Source organism: Vigna umbellata, chromosome 7 (assembly GCF_029865625.1).
Source record: "Vigna umbellata cultivar VRB3 chromosome 7, Vumbellata_1.0, whole genome shotgun sequence".
NCBI classification, from domain to species: domain Eukaryota; kingdom Viridiplantae; phylum Streptophyta; class Magnoliopsida; order Fabales; family Fabaceae; genus Vigna; species Vigna umbellata.
In genome coordinates, this window is record NC_142171.1 from 33019742 (window position 1) to 33036671 (window position 16930).

Below are 16930 nucleotides of genomic sequence, written 5' to 3' on the forward strand. Positions count from 1 at the left end.
TCATATTTGATATTGTAATAAATCCAATAATATTTGCTAATATACCTGCTAATTGTCCATTAATATCATATTCTTGTGCAATATGACTTGTCAATCATTTATAAATAGCGTATATTCGCATTTAATATGGCTATTAAACGTATTAATTGGTCATTAATGATATTTACTTTTCCTGATTAGTTTGTCTGACAGCCGGTCGATTGCCCGGTATAGTACAATTGTAATTTAAGAATTTCACAACAAATTGAGAACTTGTAATTTCTCATATATTATAATTTAAATAGTTTCTTTCTCAAACTTACAATAAACAAATAAACAAAGAGTGTTTCTCCTTGCACCTCTTTGTTTTCTTTATGTGTCTCCAAAATTTTAATTCTACTCTATAATTAGTGAGATAAAGAACCATATGGTCAATCAGCCTATAGTCTCATGTGAGCGGGTTGGTAAACCGATCAGTCGGACTAAAAACAAATTTAATGTTAAAGATAATTATATTAATCTTAAGCTAGATCATTACCGTTTGGGTCGTGACTAAGTGAGCACTAATCAAAAACTCATCCCAAAATATATAAATATAGGTTTGTGACATTAAAATAGTTGGTTACATTTATCCCATATTGATTGTCAGCATTATTGTGGTATTAAGGTAGTTGGTTACATTTATTATACATTGATTATAAGCATTATTAAACATACGCAGACTTTAGAATCAGAGTGTTTTCTACAACAGGTAGCATCCAAAATCGATCGAACAACAGCTAACCTAAAGTGGACGAAAAACTTTAACCTCAGCTCGAAAATTGGAGATCGTGTGAAAAAACATACTTAACCTCAACTGCTTTAACCGAAACACAACCGATTTTCGATAATCAATTAACAACTTTACATTTCTCAAAAATAATTAAAACTTTAACCGACTTTCAAAAATCGGTTAAAAAAATTTCTTAACTAACTTTCAAAAACCAAACCAAGTAAATTCCTTAACTTGCTTTCAAAAAGAGGTAAAGGAAATTACTTAACTGGCGGGTTAAAATTATTTTTTAAAATTCTTCCATTTTAGTTTACTTTTTTTTATCTAATAATAATAATATTATTATTAATAATAATAATAATTATTATTATTATTATTAAACAAATATATAAAAGTAAACTACAATAAAAACAATTAAAAAAATTAAGAAACTTTAGTCTAACTTCGAAAATTGGTTAAGAAAATTTTTTAACCAGTATAAAATCTTAAGCGAATTTCAAAACAGGTTAAGACAATTTCATAACAGACTTTTGGTTAAGAGTTTTTTTTTAAAATTCATTTTAATTTACATTTTTTATTTAATAATAATAATAATAATAATAATTATTATTATTATTAGTATAAGTATAATTATTATTATTATTATTATTATTATTAAATAAAAAACTAGTTAAGTAATCTTAACCGACTTTAAACTAGTAAACTAAAATAAAAAATTAAAAAATCTAAACTAAATTTTGAAAATTATTTAAAAAGATTTCTGAACCGACTTTCAAAATCCAATTAAATTAATTCCTTTAGCTTTTGAAAGTCAGAAAATTCCTTCATCGTTTTTCAAAATCCTATTAAAATTTTTTTTACTAATTTTCGAAAGTTAGTTTAGGAAATTCCTTAACCGACTTTTGAGAGTCGCATAAAATTCTTTAACTTAATTTTGAAAGCCAGGAAATTCTTTACCCAAAAGCTAGGAAATTCTTTAACCGAAAGCTGGTTAAGTTTTTTATCTTAATTTTAATTTACTCTTTTTATTTCATAATAATAATAATAATAATAAATATTATTATTATAATTATTATTATTTTAATTATTTTCATTTTTAAAATTAATATTATTATTATTATTATTATTATTATTTCTATTACAAAAAAAAAGTAAAAAATATAAATTAAAATAAAAAGTTGGTTAAATAAATTTTTTAACCGATTTTCGAAGGAATTAAGGAAACTCTTTAACTTACTTTTGAAAACTAATTAATTTTTTTTTCTTAATTTTTTTCAGTTTATTTTATTTACTTAGTAATAATAATAATAATATTTTATTATTATTATTATTTATTATTATTATTAGGGTTAAATAAGTTTTTAGTCTTTAAACTATCAAGCGAATTTATTTTTAGTCTCTCTTCCAAATTAAGGTGCACTTTGATCCTTCTTCTTAAGGAAACTATAATTTTTCCAGCTTTTCTCCTTCCCTCTCTCCCTCCCTCTCCCTTAATCTTCTCCTTAAATTGCTTCTCAAAAATCGTCACATCCTTCAACCTCTTCACCACCCGACCCTCAAGCACCACCTTATACTTCGTCCTGAAAGTCCCTTTCCCCAAAACCTCTGAAAGTCCCTTTATCCAAAACCTTCGTCGAAGCCATGAGCAAATCCTCCAAATCGAATGCTCTAGCCACATTCCCGAAAAACACCAACTTCTTCGCTGCCCCACCACCGTTCACTTCCGCCTTGTTCCCCGCCGAAACTGCAACCACAATCGTTGCAGAATTGTCGTCTGCAAAACCTTCGTGTTACAATTGCAATTACAATTACGGTCACAGATACTTACATTCTCTACTTTGTTACCCATATTCTATCCACAACAAAACTCGGGGGACCAGCAATAGTGACATTGTTGCGAAAATAGAAAATGGAACCAGGACCAAAAAACAAGACTTACCACATTAGAACCATAAACCAAGTCAACAAAGGAGACTAATTAATAATCATCTCAATTCTACTACAACAACTTCAAGGTGACAAAAAAAACACAGTCTTGAACCAGCGATTGGACAAAAGGTAGACTTGGTACACCCATAATCCATTACCGAAGTGCTGAATTTTTGCATGCTAGAATAATGCTGGGCAGTCAAACACAAATTAGTTCTTGGTTGTTAGCTTTAATGCGTGGACCAAGTGGAAAGTAAAAAGAAAAGAAAAAAAGTGATATAAAAAGGAGCATGATTAATACTCTTAAACCAAACAAGAAAAGAGAAAGAAGCACATAAAAACAAAACAATCATGTAGCAAAACACGTGTTAAAGAAAGGCCGAATGAAAAAACAAGAAAAGGATGCCTCTATTTTTCCCTAGGCTTGCAACCTAAGGCAAGATAATCCACAAGATCTTGCTTGGTGAATGGGTCAATGACAACCACGTCATCTTCAGTGGGAGGGATTACAACAACAATCACTCTTCCCCACGTGTGACAATCCTCTACGTCGGAGAAGGCTTCTTGGTACCAAAAGCAGCATAGGAAACGACTAAAACGAAATATCTAAGCCGAAAATGAAGTGCAGATTCCTATCAAAGGACCAACGAAATTTAAGGGACAAGATTGTCATTGAGAGAGAAGCTAGTTGATCAGCAGGGTTGCTGAGCAACATTTCTTAACACATCCATGGCTTCAGCAACTTTCGCCTTCAGAGCATCTGGTGACTCGATTAGATGTAGCACTTCAGGCTAGTCCATCTCCAAAAGCATGCAAGTAACCTTTGTTGTTGCATCATGTTCCAGTTGATCCACCAGCGGGTATAAAGCTTCACCCAGCATAGTCCTCTGTTGTTCAGGTGGGGCATTTGCAAGGGCCGTAGCTTGAATAAGCATTGGCTATCCCACAAGCAGAAACCCAGGCAAAGCATGAGAAAGTGTTAGCAGCAGAGGCTTTGGTTTCCTTATTGAAGTGTCATCAGGATAAGTACTTGTAGGAGTAGGTGGTGGTAGTTTGCAAAACAACTGTCGTGACGGTTGGAGGAATGTTAGAAATCGGAAAAGAGAAGAGCGAGGGAATCAGTTATTGAGGTTAAGGAATTGACCTTGAACAGTAGAAGAAAAAAAGAAGAAAAGAGAGAGTCGAGGAAGGTGTTTCTCTTAAGGTGAAGAAAAAAGAATGGACTCACTTGATTTTTAACGTCGTTACTTTTGAAGGACAAAAAATTATAGTTTCTTTAAATGAAGAATCAAAGTGTACCTTAATTTGAAAGAGAGACGAAAAACAAATTCACTTAATAATTTAGAGACTAAAAACATATTTAACCCTTATTATGATTATGATTATTAATATTATTATTTATTTTTATTACATAAAAAAAGTAATCTAAAATGTGAAAAATTAAAAAAAAAACTAACTGGTTTTCAAAACCAATTAAAGTTTTTTTTAATTTTATTTTCGTTTATTTTTTATTTTCATTAATAATAGTAATAATTATAATACGTTCCTACATTAAATTAACTAGTTTATGGCATAAATTCACCGTTAACAAATCAAGCATATTAAAATCACGTATTAAGAACCAAACATATTCCTAGAGGCAAGTTTATTCTGTTTGGATTTGTTAAATGTTGATTACAAGTAGGTATCGTCTAACAACACTAATTTGTAAGAAAACTCAATTTGTTAAGAATATCTTATACCATCTTGTGTTATCTTTATTAAATCGTCTAATAATGTGTTTGACCAACTATATATTTAATGGTCAACGTCATATCATTGCTATTATTAGATGACTATTCTATTTAGTTAACTAGACTTTCTATATTTTTTATTATATAGTCAGTTACATTGTAGTTAAGATACACATATATATGTAGCCTGATTAATACCTTTGTAAGTGGATCATATCAGTTAGTGTCCTTTAAAATTCATTATTCTTTTAGGTTTCAGCGTGTGACATTCATAGTAACACTTTTATAAAATTTTCACTAGTCTAAAGTTTATGACTAAATTCTATATAAAAAAATGGGTTAATTATCTAGTTTTATACTTAATTAGTTATACGATATTGAATTTCAAGTTTATTTATAACCACAAATATATACTAGTACAAAACATACATTTTAAATGTTATTTTGAGTTTTCTAAGTTTGTTTTAGAACAATTTTATAACCAGAGACTTAAAAGCAACGTACTTATACTTGAATTTTAATTCTGTTGTGAACCAACAGACTTGATTTTCTGTCCAAAATTTCAAATCCAACCATATATTCCATTTGCACTCTCTAGAAAACTAACCATCTTCCCCGTGCAACCCTTCCACTTGTAGGCGATTCCATCGGAGAAGAAAACAGGCTAGCCACACAAAAATATTCATAAACCATCACAAAATCGATCTTTCTTATATGTCAAGTTCCAATACACAAGCATCATTACAACACTTATATGCCAAGCTCCAATACACAATAAATAAGAAATTGGGAACAATAATTTTATAGAAATCAACCGAGAATGAAAATATTATTCTATCTATCTCACCTTCACTCAACATTCCCCGCGCCTTAACCCATTTCCCATCACCTTCAACCAATCATTACCCCAATTTAATTCATCTTCACAACCAACCAAATACAACACAATAACAATAAATTCAATCACATTCCACTCAAATTTCACCGAACACAATACAACAAAAAATCAGAAACAGAGAAAAGAGAAAGAAGGAAGAGGAATTGAAGCCAATTGTAACTCCTCCAACGATGCTACAACGATTAAGCAACTTTCTAATACGGTGGTCTGCAACGATGGAGAAAAGAGGAGAAGGAGTCCCAATCACACACGGAAAGATGGAGGAAAGCCACAACCAATGACAGTGGAGTTTGATTTCAGTGGAGTTTGATTTTTGTGCGATGGTAGCAGTCTAAGTTGGTGCTACCATCGAACTTGGACGCAAAGGCGAGAAGATCTCTCCATGCGAAGATGATGAAGGTGGAGGACGAGAACAGCTCATAATGCTTCCTATCGGACTTGGACGTAGAGTTAGGGAGATCTCTCCATGCGAAGAAAAAGGTGGAGGGCACGGGCAGTGCTGGTATCGAAGGCATCATGCGACAACGACCAGCAGCATGGACAAGAGCTCGTTGGGGGTGGAAATGAGCAAGGACAAGTAATGCACAAAACTCAGAGAACCACAAGCCATCTTAGACGTATACTAAATGGACCTAAACTAGGCATTTTAGGTCCCTAAATTGGACAATAATACTATAGAATTAGCCCCTAAAAACCCTCTGCAACGGACCATAAAATGCTACTCCTGCTAGACCTAAGGTTGCAACCACGGGAAAGTAGAATGCTCACCTTATAGGACCATTAAACCTTGCTAAACTGGGTAACTTACTGTTGCATAATAGCGTCAAATAACATGCTTAACCAACAATGTACTTTAACATCCTGTACCGTCCAACAACATGCACACAACGCCAATTTCAGGAATAAACAGAATGAATAATGCTTATCAAGGAAAGTGAACAAATTCCTCTCATAACAACAAGATAATTTGGACAGTCTAAGCATATGACAACCCCAAAAATACATGAACTCATTACAACCACATAACTCAATTCAAACCAGAACAGAGCAGTCTTAGTAGTAGCGTTTTTCTAGAATATATTGTCCTAAATACATCAACTATAAGCACCAATCAGACCTCAACACATAAATAAATATAACAATAATCATTCAGTCCTTAAACTCGTGAAAATAGAGCAGTTATATATCCCAGACAAACCCAACATACAATGTCAATGTATTTCACTTAACAGCAAGCAACTTTAAATATGAGCAACCATATCCTAAATTTCTATAACATGACAACACTGAATTAAGCATCAAACTTCTTCTTTTTAAATTATAACCCAGTGTCATGAAACAGTCATGTACCAATATTTCAGTGTAGTAAAACATCAGACATGCAATTGAGTACCTAGTTCTATTCCAAAAAGGATGAGTATAACCAGCACCCTTGTCTGCCTACAAACATGCTCACACAAACACCAAATTACATACTTAACAGATCAAAAACAGTAGCAAGGATGTCCATGCAGACTCCCATTTTTCTTATCATAATATCTACTATCTTGATACATGAAGACAAACAAAAAGGTACTGTATATATCAAAAATACACACAACATTCAGTATATTCTCGAAATTTAAACAGCTGTGAGCATATTCGCATGATTCTTCAACAATTATGACATCCAAAATTATCAAACAGAATGTTCAAATGAAAAGAAAAAACATCATTACGTAATACTCATTTAGCCAATAGTTGCAATTCAAGCAGGGCTAGCTTCCCATACCTATTTCGGTCTCTCTCTCGCTGAAAACTCGTTTCGAGCTTCACGTTCCTCGCCCTCCGAAACCCGCATTCGCTCCCTAACTCAACCACTCATACTCTCGATGCCTTCCACTCTCCCCTCAATTTATCACTCACTGAAACCCAAAAGTGAAACCCTAAGAGGTTTGCTTCGTAGCTCTCCACGGTTTCCCTCTCCTTTAACCTCATGCCACCATAATGCTCACCATTCCTCACACCGCAATACTCTCTTTCCACCCTTGCCCTAGGGTTAGCTTGATCAAAGAAGAAAAACAAAAAGGAAGGGATGGGAGATAAAACTCGCGAATGGTGGTGAGGAACAAGAAAAAGGCTAGTAAGTTTCTTACTTCTCACGAGTTCTCTTGGCCCAAATAAAAAAAAAGGTGGCCAAAAGAAGAAAAGAGAAAAAGCCTTGGTCTCCCCTAGGTTCAAGTCCAGAACCCCTCACACTACACACAACATACACAGCTATACCACTATGCCAATAAAGATTTAAAGTATTTCTTTTTCGCTCATAACACATTAAAATTGTATAAGACAAACAATCAATATTTTACACAATATAGGATTTCTATACAAACCCTTTAACTCATCACAAGAAAAAGATAATTATATAAGTTCATTTCCCTTGCATGCATCACTAATGAAAATGATGGTGTTGCCCCTTAGAATAAGAAAAAAGCCGATTATAATGACATGACAGAAGGTTCTCTATATCTCATTAATTCTAAAGTGACTCAATTTTTAGGAAGTGACGGAAGCAATTCGTATATACTTCTAGATGTTATTGTCAACAAGTGTAGCTCGAAATATGTCATGGGTTTAATGCTTTGCAAATGAACCAACTAAATTGTTGCTTTTGACTAGAGAAAGAAAAAGGAATGATTACGAGAAAAACTATGAAAATTTGGAATTGTAAAGAATGGATAAAGAATAATAAACTTGAACTTCCTACTCTTTTAAAAAAAATTGTATTTAAAAAAAAAGAATAGAAAAAGATAATTTCAAATAATTTAAAAGATTTGAGTCAGTGCTATTTCTAAAAATATTATCAACATCCTTTTTTAGCTTTACGTTAGGCACGAGTAACACGAGTTTGAAAGAGAGGAGTAACACGTGACTTGGAAGTTGTTTTCGGATAAAAGAGAGTTAAGAGGAAGTTTCAAAGGTGATGGATGACAAATAATTATATAAGGATAAAGTACCAAATTTTGTTAACTTTTTTGACAATGCGACGTGACAGATGACAATTGGTTCATTTCAAATGTTATTTTTCCAAAATGAAATGTTCGTTGAGGACATTTTGGGAAGGTAGAGAGAAATTGGTTTTCTTCTTTTCACGGTTTCATCTTAGGAAGTAAACATTTCTTTTCATTTGCGGTCTTACTCTCTCTCCCTTGCCCATCTCTCTCCATCATTGGTCTCAATGGTCTCACTCCCTCTCCGTCGTTTCTCTCTCCACCATTGGTATCAATTTCTCCACCATTGATGTCATTGTGTTTTCACCAGAGTCTCACCGGATTGTTTCTCTATCTTGCTCTTCCTCTCCACCGAAGCATATTTTCCCCTTTCTTCGTCTCTCCCTGTTTTTGTTGGCGACTTTTTCTCATTGTCCTCTCCACCGAAGCACATTCGTCATCTTCCCCATTGTCCTGATGTCCATCAAGGAGTAAAGGTGTGTCCTTTCTTCAAGGTTTCGACTTTTCGCAATGTCAAGGTTGGTAGCACCAATGTAAGTAACATTACATTTGTTAAAAAACTTGATGAATGTGTTGATGGTTTTGGTGTTGTAGTAATATCTTTAAGTTGATAGTGTTGATTTCAGGAGGAGTTGCTCGGATTTAGACAAAAGTATGTAAGTGATTGGATTCTATACAACGACAACGTGTGAAGAGAACAAGTATTGTTAGACTTACAATTATTATAGGATGTTGAGTTGTAGTGTAGAGATTTTGATTGTATGAGAGTTGTAAACCTTCTTAGTATAGAAAATGACATTAAAAAAGATGGATAATATGTACTTATTAAATATTATATCAATAAAATTTCAATTTTGATGGATACAATTTCAATTTTGTTATAATTTTTCTGTGCTTTTGGGCGAGTTTTTCCACTTTTTGTGATGAATGATTGAGTTTATTAATCATGGTTGGTGTTTACTTCAACAATTTACACTTGTTGAGAAAAAATGTCATTTGCGTGCTTTCATATAAGTTAGATGAGCTCCATAAGCATTTTTGGTCATTTTCTGCCCTGGTAATCGATTACAGGGGTCTTGTAATCGATTACCAAAGAAAAATGGTCATTTGTACAAAAATTTCAACTATACTCCCCAACTGGATGAACAACACCCCCCAACTTTGTTTTTCTGACCTTTGCTGCTTGTTTTTCTCTTAACTTTCTCCACCGAACTTCAAATGAGTTGATTCTTGTTTTGCTGGAATCTAAACTCAAAGAGTGTTCAAATGACTGCATACTCATGATTTTTAGACCACTTTACTAGGTGCAATTAATTTCCCAAAAACAACATTTTTCTAAGCTTTCTAAATGAGTTTAATTTCAAGTTATTGTTTCATGTTTGTTATTTTAGATGGGTGAGTGAGTTTAATGGTCATGAGTGGTGTTTGGTGCAACAACGAACATGTTAGGTCATTGAATTGTTGAAAAAAAATTGTCATTTAGGTGCTTTCATGTAAGTTAGATGAGCTCCATAAGCGTTTCTGACCATTTTCTGCCTTGGTAATCGATTACAAGGGTCTTGTAATCGATTACCAGAGGAAAAATGGTCATTTGACAGAAACTTCAACTATACTTCACAGTTGTATGAACAACACTCCCCAACTCTGTTTTTCTGACCTTTGTTGATTGTTTTGCTTTTAACTTTCTCCACCGAACTCCACATGAGTTGATTCTTATTTTGTTGGAATCTAGATTCAAAGAACTTTCAAATGATTGCTAACTCATAGTTTTTAGACCACTGTACTAGGTGCAATTAATTTCCCAAAAACAACATTTTTCTAAGCTTCCTAAATGAGTTTAATTTCAAGTTATTGTTCCATGTTTGTTATTTTAGATGGGTGAGTGAGTATAATGGTCATGAGTAGTGTTTAGTGCACCAATGAACATGTTAGGTCATTGAATTGTTGATAAAAAATGTCATTTAGGTTCTTTCATATTTAAATGAGCTCCATAAGCATTTCTGACCATTTTCTGCCCTGGTAATCGATTAAAAGGGTCTTGTAATCGATTACTAGAGGAAAAATGATCATTTGTACAAAAACTTCAACTATACTCCCAGCTGTATGAAAAACACTCCCCAACTCTATTTTTCTGACCTTTGCTGCTTGTTTTGCTCTTAACTTTCTCCACCGAACTCCAAATGAGTTTATTCTTATTTTGTTGGACTCTAGACTTAAAGAGCTTTGAGATGACTATTAACTCATAATTTTGGACCACTGTATTAGGTGCAGTTAATTTCCCAAAATTAGCGTTCTTCTAAGCTTCCTAAATGAGTTTACTTTCAAGTTAATGTTTCATGTTTCATGTTTCTTATTTTAGACGGGTGAGTGAGTTTAACGGTTATGAGGTAGGCAAACTACATTTTACAACCACATTGGGTCTTTCCTCCACAATGGAGTGGGCAAACTACAGTTTACAAGCACTTCCCACCATCAACCATTACCAAGACGTGTTACCCATTGCAAAATATTCAAAAAAACCTCCTTAATGTCAAAAAATCTACCCTAGGAGTGAGACTCTTATAGTCGGGTAGTGCGCACCAACTTTCTGTACAAAAAGCCATTTAGATCCTAGTAATCGATTACAAGGATGATGTAATCCATTACCAAGGCATCTCTTGCCTAAAAATGGACTTTCATCCACAATGGACATGGCAAATTTCGGTTATGAAGGACATTGAAATGGAATAAAAATTGTTCATAAAATCAAAACTGATGAATGATCAACAACAATGACCAACAACAATTCAAATGAAAATGACAATCACAAAGGGAATAACCTGCATCTTTATTAACATTCAAAATATTTACATTTACATTTACATTTATCTACATTGATCTCCTACTGCCAATAATCACTTAATACAAAATTCACTCATGTTCCGGACTATATCCAATGTACGGGGATCTACAAGCTTTACTCTTGTAACACTTTCATCGTCATTCCTTCATAAGGTTGTTTTTAATGTGTTGGTTTTTTTTGTTCCTTCAAATCCTCTCCAATTGTATTAGTTGATGCTTTCACAGAGGAGTGACGAATTTCTTTGCTTGATGCATTGACATCATCAACGAACTGAAATTTAACAAAAATTACAATTGTATAAAGACATAAAAGGAAATTCTAACAATAAAAGAAAGGGAAAAAACCAAAACGAGATAGGAGAAAACTAAAGGTCATACGACATATACCTTGCTCTCTTCGAACAATTCCATTTCATGCAATACAATCTTCAGAATCAAACCAAAAAGGTGAGACCTTGAACAAACAAAAGAGACCTTTCATTTACAAAAACAAAAACGAGACCTTAAAGAAAGAAAGGACATACCTTCAACAGAAAAATGAGACACCTTCAACAAAGAAAGGTCAAACCTTCAACAGAGAAGAAAAATGACACACCTTGAACTGAGAGTGCAGAGAGAACGAAGGACTATAGAGAGAACGAAGAGTGGAGAGAGAAGGGAGAATTTGAATTGTAGAGAGAGAATGAATCCTCTTTTTCTAAATGAAAAAGATAAGAGTATTTTGGTATTCGTGTAATTTGATTACACTTTCCCACGTTACCTTTTTTAAATAAAAGAATCATTTTAACCTTCTTCAATAGTGTGTTGACACATGACAGTTATAAGAAAGTTGTAAAAAAAAACGTTCTTAACGTATCGCGATCCATTATATAAGTTCATTCCCTTGCATGCATAATGAAAATGATGACGTTGCTCTTTAGAATAAGATAAAAACGATTATAATGACATGACAGAAGGTGGTCTATGGGCACTCCTTCTCATTAATTCGAAAGTGACTAAAATTTTTAGGAAGTGATAGAAGCAATTCATATACTTCTAGATGTTATTGTCAACAACTGTAGCTCGAAATATGCCATGGGTTTAATGCTTTGCACATGAACCAACTAAACTGTTGCTTGTGACTATAGAAAGAAAAGAAATGATTACGACAAAAACTATGAAAAATTGGAATTGTAGAATGGAAAAAGAATAATAAACTTGGACTTCCTACTCTTTTTTAAAAAAAAATGAGACGAGAAGAACTTTTCGTAAAAGGATAGAAATATCGTCTTATTTATATTATGAAAGCCCTTATCTTATTTAGGATATTTATGTTATGCTATAGCCACTGACTTAGTGCATATTCTTTTAGAGAGAGACAAATTTTATGGAATAATATATAAACGAAATTACATATTCAGTGCAAAAGAAATTGATTATTGATTTTACCGAAGAATAAGCCGGTTTAATTTAAGGTGAATTAGTCTGATTTTGAGAGTGAATGCGAATTTTGATATGTTGCAAGTGGAAAAGTCTTTATAAGATTGCACTATTCAAGTCAATAAAAGTTATTTTATAAATATGAAAATAAAAAATGATTATTGAGTTAAAATACTCCTTGGATTATCATGTATCTATAGATTTTTATAGGTATATTAGTATGTAAATATTTTTATCAAGATCTTAAACGCGGTCTTGGGACAACTCACATGACCATAATAAATTTGAAGATTTAGTCGTGTATTTCTACGTAATATGAGAGAAAGTTCACTTGCAAAAGACTCTTCGACATTTAGTAATAGAGTTTTAAGATTTATAGAAATAGAGTAGTGAGTATGAGAATTGAGTTAGTATTTTCCATGAAATACCAATTATTTTTATATGATTAACATGAATAGTAGACTTATGTTATGATATCGAATAATATTATTGAAATAATACTTACCTTAGATAGATAATAATAACATAGTAGATAATAATAACAAAATGATACCTTACCTGAAATGATATCATAATATCAAATTGTCGAGATTAGTTATGATATGTGAATATTTTCTCAATAGACGTATTTTGGGTTGTTCCAAACATGAAGAGGCTTATAGACCTCATTGAGTCATGCTCTTTAGTATATTTATATGCCCAGGTAGGTACATAAGCCCTTAGTCTCAGGAGTTTGATTTAGCATATGAAGGGTGGTCGTCTTGGTTGAGCTATGGCTGACTTGTAGAGTTTTCCAATGAATTAGATGTTGTATTAGGTTGTTCGAGTGTAGTTGTGTAAAGATAGCCTTTGCTTTATGATGTCGACTTGGTGAGCTTAGTGCAGCCTTAGGCAAGCTTTATGTTGGGTTGTCGGTTTGGGTAGGTGATAACGGTTGAAAATACTGTTATTTGATACTTAATTTTGATACTAAAAACACCCTTTATGACTTAGAAATTAGCTTGAAATCATGCTTTTGCTTTAATTATGAGAATAAGAGAGTTGAAGGTGGAATTATTAGTTTTACGCTTGGTTTTCCTTGTTCTAACAGGAATTAGGATGGTTTGGAAGAAGAGTTGAAGTATCAAGGAGCTGGAACTCAGGAAAAGCTGAAAAATCATCAGAGAGAAGGACCGTAGGTGGCGCTTGAGTGCCCTTTTGGAGGCCCTCAGCGCTGAAGTCTTGCCTTGGCGCCTGAGCGCCCTTTTTGTGCCGCTGAGCGCCAGTTAGTACCGCAACTCACGCCTAGGCGCCCTTCCAGGGGCGCTGAACGCAGATGCTTTCGCAGTCACGTTTGGGCGCCCTAAGTTGGGGCGCTAAGCGCCAGTCTCGTGGGCTTGGACTTTTTCTATGCTCTATTTAAGGATTTGGACGTCTTAGGCTTGGTATATTTTGATAGAGGAGGCGTAGAAACACTCTCTTGGAGGCGGATTTGGAGGAGGAAGCTCCTATCTTCAACTTCTAGGGTTTTTCTATCTCATTATTTTCCTTTATTCATCTAGTTTCACCATGTCTATGGTGAACTAAACTTCAATTGTTGTTGGGAAAATGATGTAATCCTTTGAAACTCTCATGTATTGAGTTGATTCTTATTATAAATGTTTTGTTCATTAATTGTTAGGGTTTACTCTTTGCTTGCTTTGTTTAACTCATTCATAGCATGATAAATGATTTTGTCGATATGGACACATACGGGGAAATCTAGATCTGGGAAATCTCTCCCAAAAGCATTATTGCCTAGACATAGGGATATAAGGGTTGGTTGCCTTTAAGCTTCTGTGCGTTTATAATGTAGAATTAATTGCTAGGGAGATAAGACATTGTAAACGAGTAATTAAGGATAGACTTTCTTCACCGAGACATCGGGTTTAAAGTAAATTAGAAAGTGGCATTAACATTAATGAAGAAGATGAATTCATAAATACATGAGAGTGGATAGGATAAGTCGAACCCCCAACAACATAATCATTCCATATTTTACAAACCAATCACTTGTGCATTCTTATTATCAATTGATCAACACTTGCATTCATGTTTATTTTCTGCATTTTAAACCAAAAGATTTTATTCTCAAGTCATATTTAATCAAGAAATCATATAACTGTTCAGGTCGTGAGTCTCTTGGGAAACAATACTTGGTCCATATTTATTACTTGATACGATTCGATACACTTGCTGAGGTCTTAACAATTGGCTTTGTTACACATCGAAGGCTTAGGCAAGTGATAACGTTGTCATTGATGTGATCAAATTAATACTACTAAAATGTAACAACTTTGATATTACTTAAGATAGTAGCCAACAAAATAGAAATGGTAAACTCAACCCTAAGTCATGTCCCTATGAACACAAAATTGATTTCTAACAAATTCATTCTTATAAAACCTATATACAAAATGGTTAGTCAAACAAACTAAGGAGAAGAAGACTTGCAAATTTGGAAAAGAAACTCTACCAATAGTATGTCGAATTCGATTGGGATTCGATGTATTATTTGTCAACCAGAAGCCAAAGAGTTACTTCCTTTTTAATTCTTTTATTCTTTTAAACCACCAATAATATGTCAATTACTTTTGTTGATTCGATGTAATATTTGTTAGCTAGGACCCAAAGAGTTACTCCCTTTTTAATTCTTTTTCTTTTAAACCAACAATAACAACGTCGAATTTTGTAAGAACTCGACGTAAAACACCTTGAAGGGTTTCTAAAAGAAATCCATTTTTACAGAACGTATGTTTATAAATGAAAACAAAAAAACAAAGAAATACATAATAAGTTAACAGATTGTTAAGAGAAATTTTATGAATGAAAGATATAGCATTTTGAAAGGGTGCGAAATCCAAATCTATCAACTTTTTTCTTTGGGTTTCTATCATTCCTTCAAGATTTTGAACACGACAAAGAATCAAACCATAAATAAATGACTCACTTTTGTGACCTTGAAGGAGCTAATAGAAACCCAAAGAAAAAAGTTAACACAGGGAGTTGTTACGAGAAATTTTATAAATGGAGGTGTAGAGGTTATCCAAGGCTCCGAAACTGTATTTATAGAAAATGGAGGTTTTATGGATTGGTTTAAAAGAAAAAAAAATAATTGCTAGGAGCTAGAATTAATGTGCCCAACTACTCTAATCCCCATCACGTCGAAGTCCAAAAGAACTTGAGGTGTTTTGGAGTGACCCTTTGGCTTCATGCGCATAATAAAACGTTGAAGCCCCCGGTAATTTGGTGTTTTGTGGGTTGGTTTAAAAGAAAAAATAAAAAGAATAACTGCTGGCAAATAACACATCGAAACCCCAAAGAGTTCGATGGTTGGTCAATTAAGGAAAAAAGAAAAATATAATAAAAAAGGGATTGACCCTTTGGCTTCTGGCTGGTCAATAAAACGTCGAAGCCTTGTCAATGCGACGTTTTGTGGGTTGATTTAAAAGAAAACTAAAAAAATAACTGTTGGTTGTCATATAAAACGTCAATTTTTGTTATGGTTGACATCATATGTGGATGGGAGTACAACTGTGCGAAGCAAACCACTATTTAGTTTTTATTTATTTTGAGTTGAACATCTATTGTTTCCTAAGTTGACGTTATGTGATTACTAAGGTCATTGTTTTAAGTCGAGCTGGTGTTGGTCATGATTAATTCATTTTAAAGGACGAGTTGTGTTCCAAGACGACGTAGATCGATTGAATTTATTTACAACAATGTCACCCGTCATTATTACCGTTGGTTGTTCTGTTATGAGACGTTGAACGCGTGACGTTATATGTGATTTTTGTACTAGTGCAAAAAAAACCCTATAAAAAAAGTTCACAAGGCCAGAATACATACAAAAGCCATGTAGACCAAGGTCAATCCATGAACTTTTTTTAGAAAAAAAGTTCATTTTAAATACAATAAAAAATGAAATTAACTCGTAATTTATTTTAATTTTTTATAAAATATTTCTTATATAATATATATATATATATATATATAATATTTCTCATATATACATATTTGAGTAATATCTTACTTTTCTTAATGAATTTTTATTAAAATTAACAATAAATTATTTACAATATTAAGTAGTTTATAATGTATATTTTTTTAATATTCATTAAATTTATTATTATTAGAATGAATACTTAAAGATTATATGTATTTTTTATACTAGTGATTATTAATTCAATTGTTCAATATGCATATAGTTTATTAGTTTCTCATTTTTCTACTCTTGTAAGTTTTTAATCATATATATATATATATATATATATATATATATATATTTCAACTATGCTTTATGTTGATGGATTCACTTTCAAAATATATATTTTACTATCATACTTAGAAAAAA

General features: G+C 32.7%; 1 long non-coding RNA gene across 1 annotated transcript; it reads right to left on the reverse strand.

Annotated features, from left to right (window-relative positions):
* Window positions 1-4780: 4780 nt before the first annotated feature.
* LOC148195767 (uncharacterized) lies at window positions 4781-7567 on the reverse strand. Its single transcript, XR_015780659.1, has 2 exons — window positions 7083-7567; window positions 4781-5077 (listed from the first exon to the last, which is right to left on the reverse strand). It is a non-coding gene; the product is annotated as an uncharacterized LOC148195767 (long non-coding RNA).
* Between the last annotated feature and the right edge of the window lie 9363 nt (window positions 7568-16930).